General features: G+C 37.3%; 1 protein-coding gene and 1 long non-coding RNA gene across 5 annotated transcripts in view; one reads left to right on the plus strand and one right to left on the minus strand.

The window, feature by feature from the left end:
* The window catches only part of roraa (RAR-related orphan receptor A, paralog a), a 399774-nt gene that overhangs the window by 271189 nt on the left and 101172 nt on the right, over positions 1 to 27413 (minus strand). The gene's annotated exons all lie outside the window — the stretch shown is intronic.
* On the plus strand, positions 1998 to 12776 carry LOC141364329 (uncharacterized). Of its 4 annotated transcripts, XR_012370084.1 has the most exons (8): positions 1998 to 3269; positions 3384 to 3514; positions 3642 to 3707; positions 5772 to 5843; positions 5939 to 6072; positions 6575 to 6647; positions 8262 to 8386; positions 10492 to 12776. It is a non-coding gene; the product is annotated as an uncharacterized lncRNA (long non-coding RNA). The 4 variants fall into 4 exon arrangements; XR_012370082.1 differs by having other exon boundaries at positions 1998 to 3514; XR_012370081.1 differs by lacking the exon at positions 3642 to 3707 and having other exon boundaries at positions 2001 to 3514.

The following is a 27413-nucleotide window of genomic DNA, read 5'->3' on the forward strand; positions in this document are numbered from 1 at the left end:
ACTTCTCCTTTAAAGGGGACATATCATGAAAATTGACTTTTTCCATGTTTAAGTGCTATAATTGGGTCCCCAGTGCCAAGAAAAGGGGGGGGGGGGAATCAACCCAGTAACTTAGTTTTGGTAAACCATTTTCTGCAAGCATGTGAAAAAATAGGTCATTGAAATTTGGCTCCCCTTGTGATGTCAGAAGGGGATAATACCGCCCCTTAATCTGCACTATCCAAACTCATTTGCATTTAAAATGGCACATTTTTATGGTATTTTGAGCTAAAACCTCACATACGTCCTCTGGGGACACCAAAGATTTATTTGACATCTTTTGAAATGTCCCCTTTAAGCACTGATTTTTACATTTACATTTAGACATAGCATGCACTTTTATCCAAAATGACGTACAAAAGTGTACAAAACAAGAGGGATTTAACTTAAGGAGGCAATAATTTAAACAGTTCACAGAGACACATTTAGGGAGTGAGGAAATGTTTTCCTTTTTAAGGGCTGGAGGCCAAAAATGGCTAAAATTATGGCATATTTCACATCTGCTTTATAGTCCATTCGGAGGGGCTGTGTTTCAAGGCCTGACAGAAAAGCTTATGTAAAGATGATGATCTCTCAATATCCCTAATGACACTTTGACATAACATATACCACAATCCAAAACCACTTCGTATAGCCACATTTGGCCAATAATTCCTCACCAACAGAAGCTCTTTCGTGCCTGCTTGCTGTTATATGGTAGACCCACGCCAGTGTTGAGTGAAATCCCTATAGGTACACACAGACAAACATGCACCGTCCCTCACAATACCCTCTCCAAACTGTTATTATCCGACATCACAGATCAAATCAAACCTTTCCATCACTGTTCATTTTTACTGATTCAGCTTTAAAAACAAACTGTTTCTTGCAAGGCTGATTGTTTATCTGGCCTCAGCTAAGCTCTTTAGCGTTGTTCTGGGTATACCTTACATGTATTTATGCGATGCTGAAGTGCATTTCATTCAATATAGGAATATTTGTCCACGGTAACAGGGGGTTTTAACACCCATGTACTGCCATTGGCGGCCCAGCCAGACCAAAGAGAATGAAGGGAGTCTTTTTTAACCTGAGCCAAAGACTTGAGCTTCCTCTGATCTCTTTAAGTTGCCTGCAGTGTTCTGGTCTTTCTCTGTATGCACACATGTATTTCATGTTGTATTTCCTTATTTCTAAATCGTATAAATGTTTACGATTATTAGAATGAACCCCCACCTCTAAACCCAACATCACAGGGGCAAAAACGATTGTAGAAAAAAGATTGTACACATATATACGAGTTAGCTACCTCATAAAATTGTTATGAAGTGCCATAAAATAAAAATAAATACATAAGATGGCAGTTTTTAGCTTTCATACATCAGAATAACATAATAAATGGTTTACATTACATGACATACATGGTCCACTGCACATAACAAAAGACCATCGTTCACGCCCCGTAAAACTAATCGCATCCTTCGCTTTGCACAACACACAGCCTTCAACTCATTATCGCAAATAGCTGTTAATGACGCAACTCCAAATGGATTCTTTGATACGCGAGAGCACCGACTCATTTTCTCAATCAAAATCATTTTTCTTATTAAATTATGATTATTGATTTGCACGGCCAGGACTGTGAAATACATAAACCTTGATGTTGTCCACGCCTGCCCCCCTTCTTGTTTTGCAAGGTAAATCCAAAGCTCATTTGGAAGCTTGGCTCTTTCATGTAAGTAATTTTAAATCCTAATGGTGAGATTCTTGCCCCGTGCATACAAAAACTGAAAACGTGGGTCTCTACGCGCTCGGCTTCAAATAAATGAACTGAAATAGAGTGAATTAAATCAATTATTGCTCTGAGGTCAGAAACTATTAAAATCGCTTTCCCTCAACCGTCATTGATTACCTGCACTCTAAAAAATGCTGGGTTGTTTCTGTAAACACAATGTTGGGTTGTTTATGCTGGGTCAAAATTCTGGGTTGTTTGGAGTACTTTAAACACACGGTTGGGTTGCTCATGCTGGGTCAAATAAAATGTAGTGGGTAATTTACAAATGAACACATGGTTGGGTAAATTTGACCCAGCAAATGGTTTATTTTCCTTTCATTGGCTGGCCGTTTCTCAAGGCAGTCTTCACAATGTTCAAAATATTATCATTTAAATATTACCAAATGTAGTTTTAAGAGTTTTTTAGGCGACAATGTATGTGTGTAAAGTTCAAAACTTCGATCGGTTTTTGAAGATAGCGTATATTTAAAAATGTGCTCCAACGATGTCGAAGCTTCGAGATTCAGGCAATCACTGGGCGCTCTGCGCTGATGTACCCGCCCAACACAGCCTCACCTCGGCACGTCATTCTGGAAATCACCGCTGGCTGTGATGTCTCTGTAGTGTTTAGAACGGCGGATTTATTTCATTTCGGGTCTCATAAATCTATTATTTGTTCCTTGCCAAGTCCGAATTAAGTTACGTTACTGTAAAGATGCAAGTTCTGCCATTTTTTGTCGAACTTTCTGGAGGACTTCATTTCCTCTGAAGCGAGGTGCACACACGCCACTCAAAGCGGACAGTATTTTATGGTAAGTTCATGTCAATTTTTATATTATAAATGTTGTAGTTGTGGTAGGGGCAAGCTCATTGCTATTTTCATTCGCTTTTCCACAGATATGGGGGTAACGTTATTGTATGTAGGCTATGTTTGATAAAGTGCGTTTCATATTTAATCCAGAACGAGGATCGTAAGTGGTTTCGGAAGCGCGTTGTCACAGTAACACAATTTCAGCGTAGTAGTACACTTAGCTATGTGGTGTGAACTAAGGTAATTTATTTTTTATATAAATTGCTTGTTATCAGACATAATCTACTCTCAGTTGACTATTTTGTTAATAATTATATGAGAAGTCTACCGGAAGTTTAAAAGTAGTTCGGATCACAAAAGCCTGTTTATGGCCGTTTCTACCTGCAGCCTTCGGAGGCCGCATTTGTTAGTGTTTGGAGTCGTATTTTTAAGCTGCATACGTCATTATGACTGTCTTATTATAAAGTTGACTATTATTAACTGTAAACTGTTGTAATATGCTTATGACTTGCGAACGTAATGCTCAGTTAACTTAAATAGGCGAGGCTTGATGACGTATACAGCCTGCATATGCGACCTCCGCAGGCTGCAACCTTCGGATTGAGAAACGGCCTATGTTGTTGCTGAAACGAAACCGTCCCGTTAGCACGTACACTTGTAATTCCGGAGGTAAAAATAATATTCACTACAGTTGTGTGCGGAAAGTATGTTGGCACATCTTATAGTTGTCAGAGGAAGCGATTGGGGCACGTTTAATGACAGCGTCTTCTGTTTCTGACAAAGCCAGGATCATTTTGAAAAACAAACACCTGGTTGGGTTATTTTGACCCAGCAATTGGTTTATTAATTGCCGCACTTTCTGGATTCTTCGCTTCTGACTGGATCACGCTACTCGGACCAGGCGGTATTTCATGGTGAGTTAATGTGAATTTTTACTTATTTTTGTAAGAAGTTGTCGTAGGACAAAGCATATTTCATTGTTCAGAATACATGCTTTGATGTGGGGGAGTGGGGTTAATGTTTTTTATTCTGTGCCAACAGTTTTGAGAAACATGCCTCATCGTTAAGTCGTAGTCGAGCTATATCTGCATTCTTTTGAAATATTCAGTAAGTTATACGTTGTAAATTAATCACTAAAATCTTATTCATCTATGAATAATTTAAAATTCGAAAGGGAGATTCGTGTTTCATATTAAATCTAGACGGAGCGCTGTAAATTACCCCTTGCCGTCACACGTTAAATCCTGAGGTAAATTAACAGTCAGAAATATACACTGAAGTTCATGTTCACCATAGTTTTGTTTTGTATTTAGTTACAAGGCGAAAACACGTTTCGTATTAAATCCACAAGTAGCTACTTATTTTAAATCGGGCGGGAAACTAGACTCAATAATAGTGAGTTGTGTGTGGAAAGTATTAGGGGAGTTTGATTGACAGGCGCCTGACCAATCATAACACTGATATTATTTGCCCCCGTTGCAATTCGCCATTTTGGCCGACAATCAAACCACAAAGTAGAGTTACACCGACTGCACGCTGAAGTATGTGATTTTAAAGGGACACTCCACTTCAACCAAAAATTCAACCTACTGTAAATGGGCGTGGACGCTGTGAGAAGAAAGGCAGGGCAACTGATATAGTGTTATAAATATTAGGCCTATTACAAAAATAATTAAACTGAATATAATATTTTATTTAAACAAAGGTCAAGTAAAACTGTTATAGTTGAAATAAGAGCGTGTTTGAAGATAAGGAAAAGTCCTCAGGAAATATCAAAGTCAACCTGCCTCCCGAAGCTTTCCTGAGCAAATTCAGTTGATGGTGAGTCTAGCCCTGACAGCATCGCTGGGAAAATCATCCAATGTATTTACAGAGTGTGCGTAATGGCGCAGTCACATTTACTTTACTATACAGAACCGTATCATGTGTGATTCTGAGCCCACTACTACAGCCCGTGACGTTTATGCAATATGGAGTTTAAACCCGGAAGACAAAAATATCACAAAAAAAAGCTAAAAATTAACTAGTTTTGACCTAATGTTCAAAATTAACAGATACTAACATTGTCTTCTATGATGTGCAACACAACTAACTCTGTAAACATCTAAAAAAGTGTTGGTTAGTGTGCATGATGCTTTAAACATTTGATTCTTACCATTTTGAAATCGATTCAGCCGATCTCCGAGTCTGGCGCTACCACTTTTAGCATAACTTTGCACAATTCCTTGAATCTGATTAAACCATTTAGCATCGCGCTCAAAAATAAAAATAAGCAGAGTTTCAATATTTTTCCTATTTAAAACTTGACTCTTCTCTAGTTACATCGTGTACTAAGACTGACGGAAAATTTAAAGTTGCTATTTTCTAGGCAGATGGCTAGGAACTATACTCTCATTCTGGAGTAATATTCAAAGAATTTGCTGCCGTAACATGGCTGCATGTTTGCAATGATATAACGCAGTGCCCGAAAATAGTCCCCTGCTATTGAAAGATACTATAGGGACTATTTTCGGCTGCTGTGTAATATCATTGCGCCTCCTGCAGCCACGTTACGGCAACAAAGTCCTTGATTATTACACCAGTATGAGAGTATAGTTCCAATAGACCCCTTCAATGTTTGTAAACACTGCACGGGGTCGAACTGTTCATACCATTTAGGCTTTATAATTTAATCTAACAGGGCTGAAAAATGATGACTTACCTCAAATGAAGTGAGCACTACAAACACAAGCCTCTTTGATCTTTGCATTGTCCCAGCCTGCACGTTATTGCTTGCAGCCGCAAATGTTATCTTTTTTTGTTTTTGAAATTCTGCATAAATCGCGAAAACTTAACGGAAGACTTGGTGCGATTTTCACAGCCCACGACGTAAGTAGGCATTTTTGACCATACCGAATAATACGAGCAACTCTATCTGCTGTAATGGCTTTTCTGACACTGACATGCGCAGTGGAAACTGCCTGTGACCTGAACCGTGAAGGGGTCTATCCTATTCAATGGATTGTGCTAAGCTATGCTAAGAGTGGTAGCGCCGGAGATCGGCTGCTGGATTCCAAAACGTTAAGAATCAAATGTTTAACTCCAGGGGAGCTGGGAAATTAGCATATTTTCAAAAAAAGTGGAGTGTCCCTTTAAATATTCTTTCTTGATTTTTGTTCAATCCACCAACAGAGTTCAGTAGAATCCACTGAATTGACCCCAGCAGATCATATCACCATGACAGTGGAACTTTTTTCAGCCTTTGTAAGTATCGACTTTATTTGTATTGGATATTAACTGAATAAAATTTCAATTCTAATGGACCTAAAAAGACATTGATGATTGTTCTGTTTTTATAGGCAGTTTGTCAGATTTTGGAAAGCACCCCTGAGAGGAAATCCGTATGAAAGTGCAAGCAATTACCAACAAGCAGAGGAGGCTACTTGTGAGACTCCTTGCATCCCATCTGCTGGAAACCAATGGTGAAACCTGAGTAAGCTACATTTAAATAAGCCTGCAAACATATAGTAGCAAGCAAATGCTTAGAAAACATAAACGACCATTCTCTTTTTTTATAACGAGTCTTATAGGGGCGTACACACCAAACGCAAATTCAAAGATTTGCGCAAGTAAATTACATACAAAGTCAATGCAAGACACAAACTTGCGCGGGGTGATGCAAATGACGCGAATAGAGCGGTGTGATTGCCGCAAACATGTGCTATTTGTTTCAAACTTATCTGCCACAATATATTCAACTCAAGTGGAAAATGCGCAGGACACAAAGTTAAATCTTGCAAGTAATCGTGAGTAAAGAGCTAGGAGCGCAATGCTTCAAGTGTGGTGTGTACGCAACATTAGTGTTTGAACATGAAAATACCAACATTATTTTTAAGTAAATTCTAAGTAAGATCACACAGGCTTCTGCAATAGCTTACCATATTGCAGCTTTTTTGACAAAAGTTCTTCATCAACTGCTGTTGTCTACATAACAGGCCATCATCAGACACTAAGAAGGCACGTGACAAGGCATTGGTGTATGAATTTCCTTGCCTGAAGGATACACAGGTAAAACTGAAACTTAATATTTACGCTTACACTTTTGGCACGGTTTTTGCGCTGAAATACTGCCAAAAGCATTGCAGGTCTGCAAACAGTGCCGTGCAATCAAACACAGTTTCATGAGCGGCAAATACGAATTAATCACGCATAATCTGTTTCTTTTTGTAAAATAAACCAGTTTTAAGTTTTATGTGTAAATGACTTGTTGCGTACAGAGGGCAAAACAGTTTTCTGAAATAACTAGGGGTAGGAATCGATTGGACCCTCATGAATCGCACCCAGCGACTGAATAACAAACTATGTGCATATTTTTACAGAAGTATATTCATGTTAAACAGTCAACGGATGGTTTAGGGCAGGGGTGTCCAATACGTTGATCGCAAAGGCAATGCCGGTAGATCTCACATAAGTTAGATCGCACATAAAAGACCATTGTCATTATGGTCGTTTAGAGTAATTGTGAAACACGGAGGTCTTTTTGATTTGCTGCGCCTTTCTTCTCAAATGTGTTTTTATAAATCTTATGCCAGGCCACTGCAGCTCAGTCGTCTTTAACTTCCAAAATTCACAAGGATAGGCATTCTTGTCCCACGCGGGAGCTGATCCACGCGCATGGTGTGTGTGTGTGAGCAAACGAGAGAGAGGGAGAGAGAGGGAGCGTAGCACTGATTTGTATGCTTCTGATAGTGTTGTAATTTGTTTTGGTTTTTTTCACTAAACCGCATCTCCGCTATTTTAAGGAGTACTCAAGATGTTCTCAAGGATTTTTTTGAAACTCCTAATAAAGAATAGAGTAATGGTGACAGCCCTAAATTCAATGTAGAGATATATGCAGTATAGTCCTACAAGCATTTAAAATGTTCTTTCTCTTCTGCTCTTGTAAGCTCCGCTATGTGCTCTTGCAGTGCTCGCTCTCTTAAGTTGTCCGTGTGCATCACCGCTCCCCCAGTTGAGTTCTGCCTTTTGGTTCTGATAACGTCACGTTATTATTTTGTAAACTAACATTTAAGAATCGATTCTTGACATTTGTGAATTGATTCAAAATCGGCCCATGTCCGAATCTCGATTCATCTAAGAATCGATTTTTTGTCCCACCCCTAGAAATAACCCAACATCTACTGGTCCCTCTGTGCTTACAGTTTTGTCACGATTCTCTCACTCATTTGAGTTTGGAAGTGCGATTGGGAGGGCGGGCAATCAAATAAGGCTCCTGATGACTTTACACAGGGCGAAAGTGTTAACGCTTCTCATTTACTTTAAATGGGTGACGTCATGCATTTGCCGAACTGAATTGTGGATCCACCAACTTTGCATCACTGCCGTTTCTCACGGCAGAAGTTGAACATTTCTCAACTTTTCAAGCGTCATCGTGTGTGTGAGCCAATCAGATCACCTTATGCAAATAACCTAGTGCGAGCCAGCCAATTATGTTTATGCAAGACAAGAGCATGCGTTGCGGCCACTGTGATTGGCTGTTGGCCACGCTTCAGACAAGCCTTCCGTCAAGCTTTGACCCTTTCGCCCCGTGTGAATGCACCTTTATTGTTTCTCTTTTCTTTGTTATTTACAACAAACTATTTCAATGTTATTGAAACACTGTATTTGCTCAAAATTATTTAGCTGCTAAAGGGGAAACAGCACTGAAGATGCCAACTCTGCTAGCTCCATCCATTTACAGGGGAGGAGGAGAAGTCTTCAGACCTACCACTGTGGAGGCCCAGAGGTCCTTTATTGACATGCAACCTGTAAGTTTTTGCTTTAGTGTTTCTACTTTGAAAAGGGTGGATGTTAGGGCTGTAACAATAAATCATGCTTCCTATTAAAAAGACCTGTCTAAAATCGATTCTGAATCGCAAGGCTGCGATTCTGTGTTTGATGTGCAGCTTGTGCGTGTACTATGGCGTTTTGGTCAGTAGGAAGTCCTCATCAATCTAAAATCATTTTGAGTCGGAGTCGTTTATAACGTGCATTACAAAATTATTCAAAATATTCTTTATTATCATGAAAATACCTTAAACAATCTGAAGAACAGTGATATAAATAATCTTTAGACATTTCCTGGAATAGGGTTGGCACGGTTCACAAAACCCTTGGTTCGGTTCGTATCACGGTTTTATGGTCACAGTTCTCGGTTCTGTACGGTTCTTGATGTTTTTTTCTTTTAATTTTTTAACACTCCAGAAATGTATTATCTTATTAATGTATTAATTATCCATAATTTAGAATGCAGTATTAAAAAAGTTATATCATGTAATCATGCACAAACTGAATTTGACTTAGCACATTATTGGGACCATCTCTGAGGAAAGCCAGGTGAGATTTTTATACAGCAAGAGGGAAGACATTGATGTTTTCAACATGCTTTACATTTATTTGGCAAAAAAATAGAATGTGTATTGCCATCTACATGAACTTATGTGCCTTTTTAGCACACAAAGATAACTTGCATTTATCAAACTGCAAACTTCAGTGTAGCTCTAAGATTTATCACCGAGAGGCTGCTTAAATACTGCAGAGTATATGTGGACGAGAGAGAAACATAAGTTTTACACCTGTAATATTTAAATCTGTCTCTTTTGTCCACTTTTGACCAATTCTGTCCTGATTACTTTGAGGGGCAATTTATGAAATAAGATCGCGCAACTTTCAAAAGCTAGCAAAATGAAACTACGCGGAAATCAGCCGCTGTAGTTTTATCAATGAAAGACTAAAAATAGCGCGGCAGAAGTCAGAAAAGAGGTAAAACATTGTGTTCAGTACCTCAGATCAGATAAATGGTCGGAGAGAAGGTGGTCTCCTGTGGCTGTTCGATCACATTCAGCCCATAGACTGCAGTTCTATCTATTGTTTTATTTCCGCTGTTATCATAGGTAACATGAAATAAAAACTGTTTCCACACACCAAACTTATACGATGCTGGCGCATCCTCCAACCCCGGGCAGACTTCCTTAGTTCCCTCTTGCCATTTCTAAACGTAACATGACATGCAGCAAACACCTCCACACTAGTCACCTCTTCTTTCGCGCGATTCACGAAAGGGAAACACGCTATCTGAGGTCACATACAGGGCATGAGGCTACATACATTGCGCATGCCATGAACCATTGAACCGTGCGGCGCACACACGCTCCGAACCGAGACAAGCGAACCGAACAGTTCAGATTTTTTTCATGAACCGTGCCACCCCTTAAATGATAATAAATCCATGATTTACTCACCCTCAAGCCATCCAAAATGCATATATCTATTTATCGGATGATCACATTTTTATTTTTTATTTTTAGAAAATGTTCTAGCTTTGAGAGTGTACGCACTTTGCAGTCTTTGCTGATGCTCTGTGCCTCCGCATTTGTCTTACGTCACAAATAAAAGTGCGTAGACTACGCTAATACTCTCTCCTGAATGCAGAGGTGTGGTGTTACCAGAAGCTATTTATCTTAGTTTGTAAAGTTTTAAATATGGATATTTCTATCACAAAACCGCATGGATTACCCTCAGAAGGCCTTTGTTTATCCTCATGGAGCCGGTTGGATTACTTTTGTAAAGGATGGATGCACAATCTTTATGCTTGAGGTGTTTTAACTAAAATCTTTTAATTGTCTTCTAATTATAGTTTCACTGTAATATTAAGATAATATTACATGTTTTGTGATTATATTAATAATCCATAATATCATAATATGAGCAGTGAAATATACTACTTAATTACTAGAACTATTTTAATAAAAAAGTTTGAATGAATGTTTGCAGTTTTTTTTATTTTATTTGTATTTTTTGATACTTTCACAAAAATGCTTGACTTAAATCATCAGGTGTATGGCAACACTAAGTTGTGGTGTGTACTCAACAGGTGGGGACCAACATGGTGGAATATCTGCAAAATCAGAGACGTTTTGTGCCTTGGGGACGAGCCAAGAAGGACCTGCCAGACCTTTGCCATTGTTGGAGGCAATGCCTCTGAGACAAACTCTTTGGTGAAGGATGTTGATAAGTTTTTTTTTTGTCTTTGATGTTAACTACACAAAGCAATAGGTGTGTTCGACTTCATGCGGCGCTGCGCAGACCGATCGGCGGCTGACTTGAAGCAGTGCATTTTGGTTAGTACTTTTGTCCGACTTCAGCTGGCGCTGCAGGCACGTGACTGTGTCATATGGTTTTTAAGTACCGCGAGAGCGTTTCGAGAGTAGCCGGCTGGCTCAGCCGGTGCAGCTTCTCCAGAGCGGCTGCCCGGAGTTGTGATGACGTAACAGCTTTACTTGATTGGTCGCTTCATTGATGACAACGATCACGTGCGTTTCAAGTTTAATCCAACCTTTAGTTTCACTAATAAACATTATAAATTCATGTTTTAAAACAGGAAAAAAACACTTTAATATCCTAAAATATGTTATATTGTGTCGTGTAATAAAAAAAAATGAAAATAACAAACTCTATTGGTATTTTAATAATATAGGCTTGTTTCCCGTTATTTTCGGGTATACAGTTTAAGCAGCAATTAAAATATTTGATATAAAATGTTTCTGGTTGCAACTTTTTATCAAAAGGTTTGTTTTTATCAAATTCAGCATCTAATTCACTTCATTTGCGATTATAAACAAGGAAACACGGCGCACACGTCACTACGGCAAGCAGCAGGTGTCCGGCTTGACGGCTCCGTCTTCAGTTCCTCCCTCGACTGCAAGCGGCAAACCTCGCCGATCGGTCTGCGCGGCGCCGGATGATCTCGAACACACCTATTGTCTTTCCACCTGGGAGTTTCACCAGAATGCCATTTATCAGATTGATGAACATGAGTCCTCATCTGTTAACATTTTGAGGACAACATTTAATCACTAATAATTAACTATTTCAGTGCTATGTTTGAAAGATTCGCCCACAATGCAATGCCAACAGGAGTTTACTTACAGGCTGTGAGGTCAAGTGGGAGGAATTATGATAATTTCGGTCTTGTCTACGTCACCAATCCCAGGAAGTAAACTGTTGCCTACAATCTGTGTTTGTTGTTGTCCAAGAAAAGAGATCACTCGCATTATCGTTTACTTTGGGGTTTGTACCTTTTGCATATCGTTTACATGAATTAATACACAATTACACACCAAAGGAAATGTAAAAATGTGAATCGGACCATAGCTGCTCTTAAAAAAAAATTTTGTTTCAGGGCTTCTTGTTTTTAATAACATTTTGATGAATGAAAATGTAAAGTAAATGAAATGCTAATCATCATAGTTTAAATATTAAGAGTTATTAAGTCTGTGGGGATTGTTTGATGTCATATGGGGGTTGTAACTTTTGTATTATACAAATATACAAAAATGTAATTAAAACATTGTATTAAATGTGAAAAAAATTAAATGCAATTTAAATCACATTAACAGGGGCCTCTCAGTTTTGTTTTACAGGGGGTATTTGTTACATTTATTTTATATCTAACAATTTGTCACATTGGAATTTTAAGGTTCAATCTGACATTTTTGTCAAAATTCAGTTATTCACACATTCTTAATCTGTAACAATTTATTTACATTATGTGAAGTTATGTACATTTTTGGGATGTTTTTTAGAAAACAAAAAGGTTCTTTCCAGTAAAACAAATGGAATGGGACAGCAAGAGTGTTAATTGTACCCACTGGTTGTGTCAAATTAAATAACCCAGCACTTGAGTAACATTTAACCCAGCAAGAGTGTTAATTGTACCCACTGGTTGTGTCAAATTAAATAACCCAGCACTTGAGTAACATTTAACCCAGCAAGAGTGTTAATTGTACCCACTGGTTGGGTCAAATTAAATAACCCAGCACTTGAGTAACATTTAACCCAGCAAGAGTGTTAATTGTACCCACTGGTTGGGTCAAATTAAATAACCCAGCACTTGAGTAACATTTAACCCAGCAAGAGTGTTAATTGTACCCACTGGTTGGGTCAAATTAAATAACCCAGCACTTGAGTAACATTTAACCCAGCAAGAGTGTTAATTGTACCCAAATGGTTGGGTCAAATGAACAACCCAGAATTCTGGGTTAAATGGTCTAACCCAGCAGTTGGGTTAAGCCAACCCAGCGCGTGTTCTGTCCAATAGTGACCCAGCAGTTGGGTTATGGTTGGGTTGTTTTTTAACCCAGCAGTTTTTAGAGTGTGGTTGCCGTAAGCGTGATCTCATTTTTGCCTCATAAAACGTGCCCTGAAAAATGCAATGAAGCAGCATTATTGCATCTTTCAATATGCCAGACACATTCCTTACGCAAATGCAATTGCTTGCAAGACAGCAAAATAATGTTAAAGGTTTAGGTAAGGCTATGCTGTCTTTGCAGTGTACACAAAAAGTAAAGTAAAAAATGTAAACTACACCAAAAGTAAGTCATAAAGTTATATATATATACCCTCAAAAAATGCTGGGTTGTTTGAACTTGTGGTTGGGTATAATTTGGGTATATTATAGAGTTAAAGGGACAGTTCACCCAAAAATGAAAATTCTGTCATCATTTTCTCATCCCCATGTTGTTTAAACCTGTATTTATGTCTTTTTTTCTGATAAACACAAAAGATATGAAGAGTTTGGTTTAATAAGGTGCTAAACAGCATTTAATAAAAAAAATTGTATTCAGTATTGTATCTGGTCAGTATCAAAAAGCAAATTCTTAACTCTACGCAAAATGTAAACTCCGTGTTATTCTGTCATTTTTTCTCCTCAAAATCGCATAATTTACGTGAGAGGCACTCGGGCAAAAGAAAAATGCCGGCTGTTGCTTGTTCTCAAACTTCTGTCATGCTAACACATTGACCCCAGGGGATCTTATGCAAAACTTTCCATTATTTTACTCAAAGTCAGCGAAAATCGAGCAGGATCCAAACATTTTTCAGCTGATCGCTGTCAAAAAAGTTCAGCAAGCAGCAATAACAGTGTTCTTAATATGACAAAGTAAGTGTTTTGATTAATGAAATTAATGGTTATTTTTTCATCGGTGTATAATACTAGTCAACTAAATAAATATAACATTGCAAAAAAATTTATACACATTTATATACAGTATTCATTTAATAGAGTTATTGCATTTTGCAGAAAAAAAAATCAGTTTTTATAATAAAGCTTTGAAAGTCAAATTATGGATTTGAATTTTTTATGTTATTATAACCTAAAGATGCTATGTTAAAGTTTGTAACAGAAAATAGTGGTTTTCATCTTGTCACTTTCTTGGTATAGAAAACACATTTTGACCAAAATTAATCACAATGGATTTATTGCGTTTTGGAACCAAACTCTTCATATTTTGATAAATGATGGTAAGCGCACAGCTGATTGAACCATTGACTTCCATAATAGAAAAAACAAATGAAGAGTTTGGTTCCAAAACGCAATAAATCCATTTTGACAAATTTCGGTAAAAACATGTTTTCTATACCAAGAAAGTGACAAGATGAAAACCACTATTTTCTGTTACAAACTTTCACATAGCATCTTTAGGTTATAAAAACATAAAAAATTCAAATCCATAATTAGATTTTCAAAGATTTATTATAAAAATGATTTTTTTCCACAAAATGCAATAAATCCATGACAAGTTTTGTTTCAAAATGCTATAAATCTATTCAATCAATATATAAATGTGCATTTATCTTTGCCATGTTATATTCATTTAGTTGACTAGTGGTATACACTGATAAAAAATAAACATTAATGGCATTAACCAAGACACTTACTTTGTCATATTAATAACACTGTCATTGCTGCGGTTATACTTGGGACGTCGTCGCTGAACTTTTTTGACCGCGATCAGCTGTAAAATGTTTTGGTCCTGCTCGATTTTCGTTGGCTTCGCGTAAAATAAAAGTTTTTATAAGATCCCCTGGGGTCAATGTGTTAGCACGAGAGAGCTTGATGCTGTCAGGGGAACAAGCAATCGGCATTTTCCGTCTCCCGAGTGCCTCTCGCATAAATTATTAGATTTTGATGGCTTACGTTTCTTTCTCGTCACAGAAACCATGCACCACAGGTTTATCAATGCCATCAAAGTATTATTTTGTTTTTGTTTGTTTGTTGATCACGAAGTACAATATGAGGGAAAAATAGGATTCCGTGTACAACGCGCCGCCATTGTTTCTTTACTGTACACTATACCGTTGGCCGCTGTAATTTGTGGAGCGGATTTATTGCGTTCTGTAGAAAAGAAGGAGTGGCGTTTATCGCGTTTTGGGAAAAAAGGGAGAAAAGATGACAGAACAACACGGCGGATATTGTATTTTGCGTAAAATTAACAATTTACATTTAAATACTGACCTAATATAATACTGATTTTGGCAGTAACTCATTTTTTTTTAAATGGCGTTTATCGCGTTTTGAATCCAAACACTTCAAATATTACAAAAGTATTGTGATAAGTGATGAAGAATATATTTTGATAAAAGATGGTAAGAGCACAGTTGATGGTACCCATTAAATTCCATCATATTTGTTTTTCCAACTTACCATCATTTATCAAAATATCTTCTTTTGTGTTCATCAGAACAAAGAAATTCATACAGGTTTAGAACAACATGAGGATGAGAAAATTATGACAACATTTTTATTTTTGGGCAAAATATCCCTTTAATTGACCAATGGTTGGGTTTGAGCACATTTTATCCAATATAGGTGAAACAACCCAACGTTTTTAGAGTAAACTAAAATACTTCTGACAAAACTGTGATAAATATTGGGCTGTTGGAGATGTGACCCATCATTTAGTATACATCAAGTTTCAGTGTGAATGGTGATCCGCACAAGTTCGCAACATTTTATGTCCCCATGCTCCATTAGTCCCCATAATTCCTTTCCTTAGTACTGTATTGTATAAAAGGGCCAAAATCAGTTCGGTGGCTATGCTCAAGTGTGTAATAAACATGCACTCTTTTTATTGTCTCAATGATAGATGACGGATTCCCCAAACTGACTTTTTCCAAGCACTTGTTAAGCATGATCTCTGTGCCGACTTCAAGGGAAGATAATAAATAACACGAAAAATCTCCTCAGACACTGAAATGTTAAAAATATTAGGAGCCTGGACAATCTTGGGACACATCCAGGGAACTGTCAGACGATTGGTGGAAAGAATGAACTTCGACTGTTTTTTATTCTCTCGTCTTCTTTAATAGAGCGTAGGTCTGGTTCTCAGGTGTCTCTGCGGACCTGCACGGAGTGTCAGCGTGTTTCCTGTCAGAGCGGGAACGATGTGGAATTGTGAGATTTCGGTGGTCCCAGAGGGGCCCATTCAGCCACCTTACCGTCATGTTAAAATTGGACGTTCTGTCAGCTATTGATCGCCCTTCTCTCCGTTCCCTCTCTACTCTTCAAAAAGTACAAATGAGCCTCTCACATACTCCTGCATGCGGCACCACCTCATAAAGGGCCGTCAAACATCAAAGGAGAGATCTGGGAGCGTGCATATCCACATTTGTCCTGTCTTTCCCTTCTCTTTTTTGTCTCTATACCGGGGTCAGAAGTTAAAAAAGCATCTGGGTCACGACTTTCCTGAGAGACAATGGGACAAAAACTAAATATAAAGAAATTAACAAAGACACCTGTATGAGGAATTCCAGTCCCACTTGCAACTGTAGTGATCTCTGGGTTCATGACCTTTGCATTGAACTTCTGGCACCAAATACCAACCTAGTTTCCGTAAAATATTAATCTGGTTTTTAAAATTGCCATTTTCAATGCTTTAATTCTTATAATGCTATATTCGAACAAGACTGTAACATTACGGAGTAGTGACAGAGTAATGATTTAGGCTGGAATATTGGAAAGTAAGATGGTAGGGTCCCTTTAGGGTCCCTGAGGGGGTCAAAGGGCATGTAGAAGATATGCAGAGTTCCTAAAAAGATGTTTTTTCACAATGGGATATAAAGGGAATCATGTCTTCTGAAATAAATGTACTTTTATGGAGGATAATACACCAAAAAGCATCACTGACAACAGCATTATAGTGTAAAATTATTTAAAGGACAAGTTCGGTATTTTACACTTAAAGCCCTGTTTATGGAGAAATAAAACGGTTTTGACTGAAATTTCGACATACTGTATGCGGCTGCCCCGAGAATTTTCGGGTGTTTCTTGTATCACATCCCATCTCTACAATGGGTTTATAGGTGCACTGGAACAATCCTTCCTAAAATGCATTAAACGTTCGTTTACAAAGACGAGAAACTCACCGAGTGGTCAGGGGTGTTCACTGGTATGTTCACACAAAAATCGCTGCAAAAGATGCTTTCCAGCAAGTTTTATCATATTTTTGCCAACTCCATTGACTTGTATTAGATGTGCTGTGAGGTATGGTATTACTCCGCGCCGGGAACTTTGTTTCTATTCTTGCAATTGGCAATGGTGGATTAGCGCCACCACCTGGGATGGAGTGTCTATTATTCAAGCTCTCAACGGAAGAATATACGGGTGTGAGGCGTTTGGAAAAATAGGTCCACAAGTTAACAACGAATGCTAAAACACCTGTTGGAGGGCGTCTTTTGCGGCGGTTTTTGTGTGGGCGTGTCGGTGGGCGCCCCTGACCGCTCGGTGAGTTTCACGTCTTTGTAAACGAAAGTTTAATGCATTTTAGACTGTCTGTGAAGTAATTCCACACATGTTCCATTGGATCATGAAAAACGTACACTTTCTTGGGTCAAAACCAGTCCAGTGTGTTCTTTGCCATGTTTTGAGTCACTTTCAGCACTTTCTCAGATATGTTTTAAATCCTTGTGCTAGGGCTGCGTGTTTTCATAAGTCTCTGTCCTACACACTGCATTTTTCCTTTCATACCTTTTCAGCCAAGACGGAGTAAAACACCCATACTTCACAATCACCATGTTTGGTAGTATTAAAGCTTAGGGCTTACAAAAGCGCTTATCACAAAACGAAATGTATATGTAAGCAATAAGGTACAAGAGACTGCTGTATTGTCGAATAAGTCATGGTAGAAGGGCGGTTTGTTAGGCATGACCCAAACCGTTTTATAAATGTGTTTACGGGTGATTCTCACGAAACCATTGAAACACCACGGCACTAATGATTTTAGCTAGTGTAAAATGTGTAATATAGTAACATTAAAAAGCATCAGAATTAACACAATACTGTGTTCTACCTTGCACAATGTGTGATTTCAACATAAGAATTTATAATTGTAAATTTTATCTCATTTTCTGCCGAAATTCTCATTACCGCAATGTGTCCGGCTGTGTTTGAACATGCCTTATGTTGTAATTTAATAAAATTAACACAAAAATATTAAGAAAAAAAATAAATGGATGTTTTGCTAGACTACTTTAGATGACAGAAAAAATATTTACTGAATATTCATGTATAATAATAATGAAGAAAAATTAGGAAAATTATGTGTCCATGCCTGATGTTCTCATCCTCCGCAACACTTTTTGAGAACAGTTTAAGCACACATAAAGAATTTTAATCAAGTTTGATTTTGAGTGACCAAGCACATGGACCAGTTAAGGTAAGATCATTTTTTACAGTTAATTTGAAATATTGTCTTGTCAGAATGCTTACACGACATTTTGATTATCATTACCGCAACAGATGCTTATTAAATGTTAATTTAATTAATAGAAGCATAATACTTTGATTTTAAATGCATGTGCAGAATCTCCAAATTATGTTCTTTCAGGTTTGTCATGTCATTTTGAAAATATGTCAGTGTTGATGTTTTCTGACTGTTGCGGTAATGAGATTTTTTTAGGACAAATTTTTAAAATTATGTTACAAAAAGTGTTAAATGATAAGTAAAAGTTTTTAAATGAATGTTCCCATTAACTCCAGACTTTGTTTTTCAATGTCTGGTGGGAAAAAAAGGAAATTTAAGCAATTTTTACATTTTCATGCTTGACATTTTTAAAACCAAGTTTTCGTGAGAATCACCCATACAGTACAGTGCAATACATTTCATGTCATTACTAAAGACAATATAAGTGTCCCTCAACCACAAAACTGGTCATAAGGGTCAATTGATTGAAATTGAAATTTATACATCAGCTGAAAGTAAAATAAGCTTTCCATTGATGTATGGTTTGTTACAGTAAAATAGGACAATATTTGATCATGCTTCAACTTTTCGAAAATCTGTAATCTGAAAGTGCACGAAAATCGCCTTTAAAGTTGTCCAAATAAAGTTCTTAGTAACTGCATCCACTCATAAAAGTAAATAAAGTTTTGAAATATTTGACAAAATATCTTCATGGATGATCTTTACTTAATATCACATATGTATACTGATTTATGTATGTGCAATTATTGTGTCATGCTAATATATTTGTATACAGTACTGTAACAACTGTATGGGCATCTCTCTGGTCTCCTTTACTATGGGACTGAATCACTTTTTTGGGTTTATGTTTCCAGATATGTCCAATGAACAATTTTAGTAAATGATAAAAAATGTATGGTTGTTTGTTTGCCTTTGTTTACACCTGATATCATCTATCTTAAAGGATCTGATCACAGTAAACGGAGTACACAGTTTTGTAATGCAATTACTCAAACCACATTCAGAGGGAGTATAAAATCTACGTTTTCAATAAGTTATTATGTGCTATAAGAAAAACAATATTTTAGTCTTTCGTTTTTTGCTAGATGATTTGGTTGTGTTGAAGCATTTGGGGCAAAGCTGCTTTGTATTCGAAGAAAGCATTTGGAATTTTATGTCCGTTGTTTATAATAAATAAGCAAAGGATGTTATTTATTCATAAAGTCTTAATTATTTAAACATCTTGATGGTATTTGTACTACACAACAGGGTACTTTATGCTATGATATAATCCTAGTTAAATACACCACGAGTGCTCTTTGACAAATATAAAAAAGAAACCGAATACGGGCTTCGGCTACCTTCTTGTGCATTGTTGCTATGAAGATTTGAAGAATAAAGATTTTAAATGTCAACACCACAGTACAGTATAATGTCAAAAGAAATATCTTGATTCAGCTTACAGAGCTGTGGATATCTCATCCAAACCCCATCATTTGATAACACAGAGCATGCATAGGGATTTAAGAAAGAATAAATAGAATGGCTTTTATGTTTTACTACAGTAAATAGTATTTATATTATTAATATGGTTTATATAGACTAAAGGGTGCTATATATAGTACAGTATAGTGTATATTATATATAGAATGTATTGTGGGCATACAGTATGTGACCCTGTCTGTAAAATCCAGCCTAAAGTCTCATAATCTATTAAAGGGATAGTTCACCCAAAAAAAAAAAGGTTTTACTCACCCTTGTGTTGTTTTAGATCTGTATGCATATGTGGTAACACTTTACTTGAAGGGGTGTTTATAAGACTGACATGACACCTTCACAATTATGACATGACACTTGTCATGAACATGAAGGAGAGTTTATGCATGTTTACTGTATGACATCTGTCATTAAGTGTCATTTAGGGCTGCAGCTATCGATTCTTTTTGTAATCGATTAATCTAGCACTGAATCGATCGATTAATCGAGTAATCGGATAAAATTTTTGTGTGTGTTTTTAAACAACCAAAACAAATAATGCATAACGAAAATGACATGGCTGTAAAATGTTGAAGCATTTGGCTTTTATTTCTAAAACAAAACAGAGGTATTGGCATTTGGCTGCAAAAAATTAGCCTATTTATTTCCATTTTTACCCATTTAGTGTTTATAAGTGCCAGTGCCAACAATTAATATGCACAACAGGTTTCATGCTGTAATCTAGCCCTTACATCAAAGTAAATATCTGGTTTATGTACATTTCTACACCTGCAGCATTTACCATTACTAACAAATAATATATCATTTCTGGGTTGAGCCTATTTGCTATGGTAACAACCTGTGTGTGTGTGCGCGCACGTGCACACACACACACACACACACACACGCACGCACGCACGCACGCGTGCTGTGCATGAGGAAGAGTGACACCCCAGTCAGACGTTCAGTTGCTTCATTGCATTTTGTTACGGCAGAAATACATACATTCATTTTCAATAGAACGCTGCATTGGGTTTGCATCACTTGCATTGCTGTGCATTTTAGGTTAAGAATCCGTTCGAAAAATCACAACATCACGTCCCGCTCTATACAGTGAATGCATGCAGCTGAAATTATTGTTGCGTGGCTACATAAAAGTTTAAGCATATGTGATGCATTGCGCGATCGGTCTGACTCGCGTGAGAGAGAGACAAGGGTGCATGCGTGTGTGTGAATGGGTTCTTTTTTAAGCTTCTCTCTTGCAATTGACCGTGAATACGTTTAGTACTTAAAAACATCAAAGCTAAACATCATATCTAGTCAAACCGCATAACGACATCGCTACAAATACAGTATGGGATTAAAATCAGCGGAAGCTACGTTACCTTGTTTCAGAGACGCTTGGTGACACACCAGTGTATGTGTTTCATTCCTGCAAGCCTTCCGTTTTCGTTTCAGATGCTGAATGTAATGTAATGATAAGAATAATGATCCCAAACTTTAGACTTTCTCTCTCTCTGCCGTTTATGGACATATTTACTCTCCGCCATCGCGCCAACTAAATTCAAAATGTATCACGCGCTATGATGTGCTTCCTGAACATTGAACAACGGTCCGTGTGAATCAGATCTTGGCGCGTGTAGTGCGCGTCATAGGAATTTAACGAGGCTTCGAGGCAGAATTTTTGCCTCGAGGAAATTATTGAATCGAGTTAATCGAGTAACTCGATGAATCGTTGCAGCCCTAGTGTCATTTGTTCAATTATGTCATTTTTAATGCAAAGATTAAATTGTTTGAGATGACTTTGTTAAAACAACTTGACATTAACCAATACATTATAACTTGTCATGACAACTTGACATTACCAAGACAACATAACTGACCACTTTTACCAGTGATACAAATTGAATGTGTCATTAAAATGTCATTAAGTGTTAATACTCTGTCATATAGTTTTATAACAGCGTCATATATATTTTTCTTGACCTCAACTACAGTGTACAAATATAATTTGTCATTAAAATGTCATTAAGTGTTAATACTCTGTCATATAGTTTTATAACAGTGTCATGAATATTTTTCTTGACCTCAACTACAGTGGTACAAATATAATTTGTTATTAAAATGTAATTAAGTCTTAATGCTCTGTCATATAGTTTTATAACAGCATCATGAATATTTTTCTTGACCTCAATTACAGTGGTACACATATAATTTGTCATTAAAATGTCATTAAGTGTTAATACTCTGTCATATAGTTTTATAACAGCGTCATGAATATTTTTCTTGACCTCAACTACAGTGGTACAAATATAATTTGTCATAAAAATGTCATTAAGTGTTAATACTCTGTCAAATAGTTTTATAACAGCGTCATGAATATTTTTCTTGACGTCAACTACAGTGGTACAAATATAATTTGTCATAAAAATGTCATTAAGTGTTAATACTCTGTCAAATAGATTTATAACAGTGTCATGAATATTTTTCTTGACCTCAACTACAGTGGTACAAATATAATTTGTCATAAAAATGTCATTAAGTGTTAATACTCTGTCAAATAGTTTTATAACAGCGTCATGAATATTTTTCTTGACGTCAACTACAGTGGTACAAATATAATTTGTCATAAAAATGTCATTAAGTGTTAATACTCTGTCAAATAGTTTTATAACAGTGTCATGAATATTTTTCTTGACCTCAACTACAGTGGTACAAATATAATTTGTCATAAAAATGTCATTAAGTGTTAATACTCTGTCAAATAGTTTTATAACAGTGTCATGAATATTTTTCTTGACCTCAACTACAGTGTACAAATATAGTTTGCCATTAAAATGTCATTAAGTGTTAATACGCTGTCAAATAGTTTTATAACAGCGTTATGAATATTTTTCTTGACCTCAACTACAGTGTACAAATATAATTTGTCATTAAAATGTCATTAAGTGTTAATACTCTGTCATATAGTTTTATAACAGCGTCATGAATATTTTTCTTGACCTCAACTATAGTGTACAAATATAATTTGTCATAAAAATGTCATTAAGTGTTAATACTCTGTCAAATAGTTTTATAACAGCGTCATGAATATTTTTCTTGACCTCAACTACAGTGTACACATATAGTTTTATAATAATAATAATAATAATAATAATAATAATTGATAAAATTATATTTTATTGCATTTGGAGACCGATTCACATAAAAAGGAAAACAGTACAATAATGGGTCAAGCCATGCAGCGTTGGGTTAATATCGCTGGAAAACAGTTAATTACATTTAATTAATTAATTGTTTTGTTAGTTTTTCGTATACTGTATATAAGAAAATTTCAGAACTCTCTGTGTGAGGAAGAACAAGTTCTTTTAGTTGTCAGTTTTTATGTATTGTGCACATAAGTAAAATCTTTTGACGTGTCTGTTAAGTATTTAAAATGATTTGACGTAGTATTAACATTTAATGACATTTAAATAACAGTTTAATGTAATGTAACCCATAAAGCTGGGTAGTTTATTAAGTTTAATAATTGTTCTGCTATGTCATGTTTATGACAGATTTATGACAAGTTATGACAAAGACATCTCAAACAATGTCATCTTTGCATTAAAAATAACACAATTGAACAAATGACACTTAATGAATGTTGTCATAAAATCTCCTTTATGTTCATGACATGTGTCATCTCATGATTATGAAGGTGTCATGTCAGTCTTATGAACACCCCTTCACGTAAAGTGTTACCGAATTTATTTTTTCTAACAAAAATTTTTTTATAAATGATGATAAGAACACAGCTGGTGGAATTCCATAGTAGGAAAAACTAATTTTATTGAATTCAATGGGAATTGTCAACTCTGTGCTTACCATATTAAACAAATTTCTTCGTTTGTGTTCATCAGAAAATAGACATACAGATCTAAAACATCACAAGGGTGAGTAGTAAATTATGACAGAATTTTCATTTTTGTTGAAAGTCTGATTTCAGTCATTGTTTTCACACTGATTTTACTCAGTGAATTAAAAAAAAATCAAATTATATTTTTACAGAATGATCTTTACATTTATGTAGCAAACAGTAAATCACCAAAAATGACTTCTGCTGGGTTTTCACAAATAGGGTCACACATAGAGCTCAATGACATGCGCAAAACTAGAAAATCATTTGTCTTACCTGGAGTTGGATGATCAAGAGGTGGAAGCAAGGTGGGGAAAAAAGAGACAAAAAGAAAATTGGTTATATAAGGCAGCTGACGGTTTGTTTCCCATACAAGACATTACATTGATATAGAGCTTAATAAACTGTTAGGTCATCCATGCTCATAACTAAAAACAAAACCCCAACAAATTTCTTGTCGCATCAAATAATGTGGTTTCTCTCTAGTAAACCCAATGATTAATTGATCAACATAAGCTCGCTGGTAGAGCAGCGCCGTTGTGTTTGGCATGACAAGCGGCGTTCGCTGGGAAAACTAAAAGCCCTTTTGGAGGCTTCAGCTTAATCTACTACAGCCCGTTCAATTTCTGACTGCCATAAGGCCTTTGTACTAAAGCGCCTTTATCTTTATAGACCCTCTATGTTTCACTCCATTGGGGCATTTAGCCGTAATAGATGATGCCACATTTTGTTCTTTGGACTCGAATGACTCTTTCTCTAAGAAAATGGCAAACAAAATGAAAAACACGACCTCCTGCTTGTACTGCAAATTTTTCCCGTTGCAAAACTGACAGCACGGACACTCCCATAGCGCATTGGAATAGCGCTATGAATGCGGGACGCCGTCTACTTCTGGGATAGCGAACCCAGTCATATGTACGGTTAAACACTAGAAACAGTTGTTAGGGGAACATGTCGGAGCATCTAGGGGTTTGGAAGGCCCCCTGGGGAGCAGAAGTCCACCTGAGCGCCTCTCGGTACTCAGCGCAGAATACTGATGCCCATGACTGATTGCCTCGTCTTTGAGATCTAATTTGAAAGGTGGACAGTGATAAATGTCTCTTCCTACTCTCACGGCCCGTCTGATGTATTATGCATCTGCGGGCCTGATGAGGCGCGGTAAGACGGCGCGGCACGAGCAAGGCCGGACGTGTCCGTCGTACCGTGACACTGTTTATATAAATGACTGCACCTCAGCCACTTCTTTTGTTCACGGCTACGCGAGGTGCAGAGAAAAGCTAATGGGGGCCGACGTTAATGGGGGATGACTGACTGTAGACGGCCTCCCTCTTGCAAATCTGACAAAGTCTCTTAACACCGAGACTGAACTGGCACTTCCCATCAGGGAGACGCGTAATTGTTAAAGTCATAAAAACGAAGTCTGGAGCTGTCGTCTGCCAAAACTACCACTGTGATCCTGCTGTCCGTACTTATTCAATTTCTCTAGCTACAGTCAGAGCTGTTCCTCTCTCTCCAAAACCGCCTTATTTTTACTATCTGACCATCTGATTCATAAGCAGATGCTTTGATTTCACAGTACAGGGCAGCATGTTTGATGCTGACCAGTGGCGACCGGTGATTTTTTTTCAATGTATGTAGCCCGTCATGTGTGTGGTTCGTCATTTCAAAATATGTATTCGGCGCATTGATGTAAGTGTCGATGTCAAAATAAGTGCCTGCTGCAGACGCGTCTAAAGGGTTTATGATAAAAGAGACGCTCGCGTTTGGCAGATACTCGCATAATCTCATGCATAATCAGAGTTTACTGTTAAGGGAGTGCCTTGCGTGTATTTTTGGAACGTGAGCGTCTCTTTTATCATAAATGGTTTTGACGCGTCTGCAGCAGGCACTTATTTTGACAAAACATGTGATGCAAGTGGTTCACACGACGCAACAAACACATATTTTGAAAACATGAGCAACACGACACTTCGAACACTTATTTTGAATTTGCGCCCCTCGGAAGACCAGTCACGAGCCGCCACTGATGCTGACACCGTCTTGCTAAGCAAAATCGCAATGGCAGGACTTGGACATCACTATACGGGTAATTGTGCCTCTGATTCTTTGTTCAAGTGCTCACCAAGAGAGCAGTTTGTGCCGCATCCCTCAGGTATTCGAGTGCCCGTCAACCATACGTTTTAATGCATGGTAGCAGTATCGACTGCAGAGGCTGAAACGTAAACACCGGCAGGACTCTGGGGGCCCAACACGGCCCTAACAAGTTTAAGGCTCCTCTAATTGAACCATTTTCACATCAGCTATGGTTTTTGTCAGGAGGGCCTGTTGGTTGCTCGCTTTGGGTCGTGATTTACCTCCTCTTCGCTCGGTTAGAGCTCACCTTGAAAGAGCGTAAGCAACCAGCATCAGTTTCACTAAGAAACAGACTTTTAAATGTAGTGATACACTGTAAAAAAGCTCACACTACTAAAAACTTTAAAGGAAAACACCACTGTTTTTCAATATTTTACTATGTTCTTAACTCAACTTAGACTAATTAATACCTAGCTATTTTTTATCAATGCGTGCCCTTAATCTTTGTACAGAACATCATGAATATGTTAGCATTTAGCCTAGCCCCATTCATTCCTTAGGATCCAAACAGGAATTAATTTAGAAGCCACCAAACACGTCCATGTTTTCCCTATTTAAAGACTGTTACATGAGTAGTTACACAAGCAAGTTATGGTGGTACAAAATAAAACGTGTAGATTTTTATGCGGAGAACTATATTGTATGGCAGAAGAGCACTTAGTATGCCGCACTTTGACCTTGGGCGCAGTAATATTGACAGAAGTTTGAGCGAGAGGTGCAGTAGTCAGGAATGATGATGTTACTGCGCCGAGGTCGAAGTGCTGCAAACTAAGTGCTCTTCCGCCATACAATATCGTTCTTATTTTTTATCCTCTTAAAAAAATCGCCACATTTTATTTTGTGCCACCATACTTACTCATGTACCTACTCATGTAACAGTCTTTAAATAGGGAAAACATGGACGTGTTTGGTGGCTACTAAATTCATCCCTGTTTGGATCCTAAGGAATTAGTGGGGCTAGGCTAAATGCTAACACATTCATGACGCGCTGTACAAAGATTAAGTGCATGCATTGAAAAAAGAAAGATATGTATTAATTTGTCTAAGTTGAGGTAAGAACATGGTAAAATATTTAAAAAGGTGGTGTTTTCCTTTAAGTAGCATCACCAAACGACAAAACACCGAACAACATATTTTTGTAGGCCAATCCCAGAATTTTGCGGGACTAACTTGCTAAATAAGCCCATTATTTTTTCCCATACTTTAGGATTATCAAAAACAATAAACTCTGCGTTTAACAAAAGTTTACAAATGAACACAACTTTTAAGAATTCTTTAAGAAGTCTAAGGGGCCAATCACACCAAACATGTTTTTAAACGCTTGGAAACGCAAGGTGCGCGGCTTTTTATATTGCTAGACAACAACCGAGGCAGCTGTCCTGTCAATTTTAATATTGAAGCGCGAGCACTTTTTTGCTGTGACATATTAGCCGAAACTTTAAAAAGTGGACACTTGCTCTGACCTTGATCAAGGGTGAGAGGCGCACAAACCAAACCTGCCGCACAAGCCCTGAAAAGTGAAGCCAAAACGTCTCGATCGCCCCCCAGTGACTGGTCCCAGTATAGGTCATAAACCCGGCCTCCCCATTCAATGGGACTTGAGACCAACTAAACAATTAAATTACACTTCAATTATCTTTTTTCCGAAGCTGGTTTCTGTCATTTGCTGTAGTTTTTATCACGCTGATGTAAATTCAAGTGTTTGTTTAAAAATAAAGTTTGTTTTTAGTTAGTTATTTAATGCTATAAAAACGGTGGTGTCACGTC

This window comes from Misgurnus anguillicaudatus, chromosome 6 (genome assembly GCF_027580225.2).
Source record: "Misgurnus anguillicaudatus chromosome 6, ASM2758022v2, whole genome shotgun sequence".
NCBI lineage: Eukaryota > Metazoa > Chordata > Actinopteri > Cypriniformes > Cobitidae > Misgurnus > Misgurnus anguillicaudatus.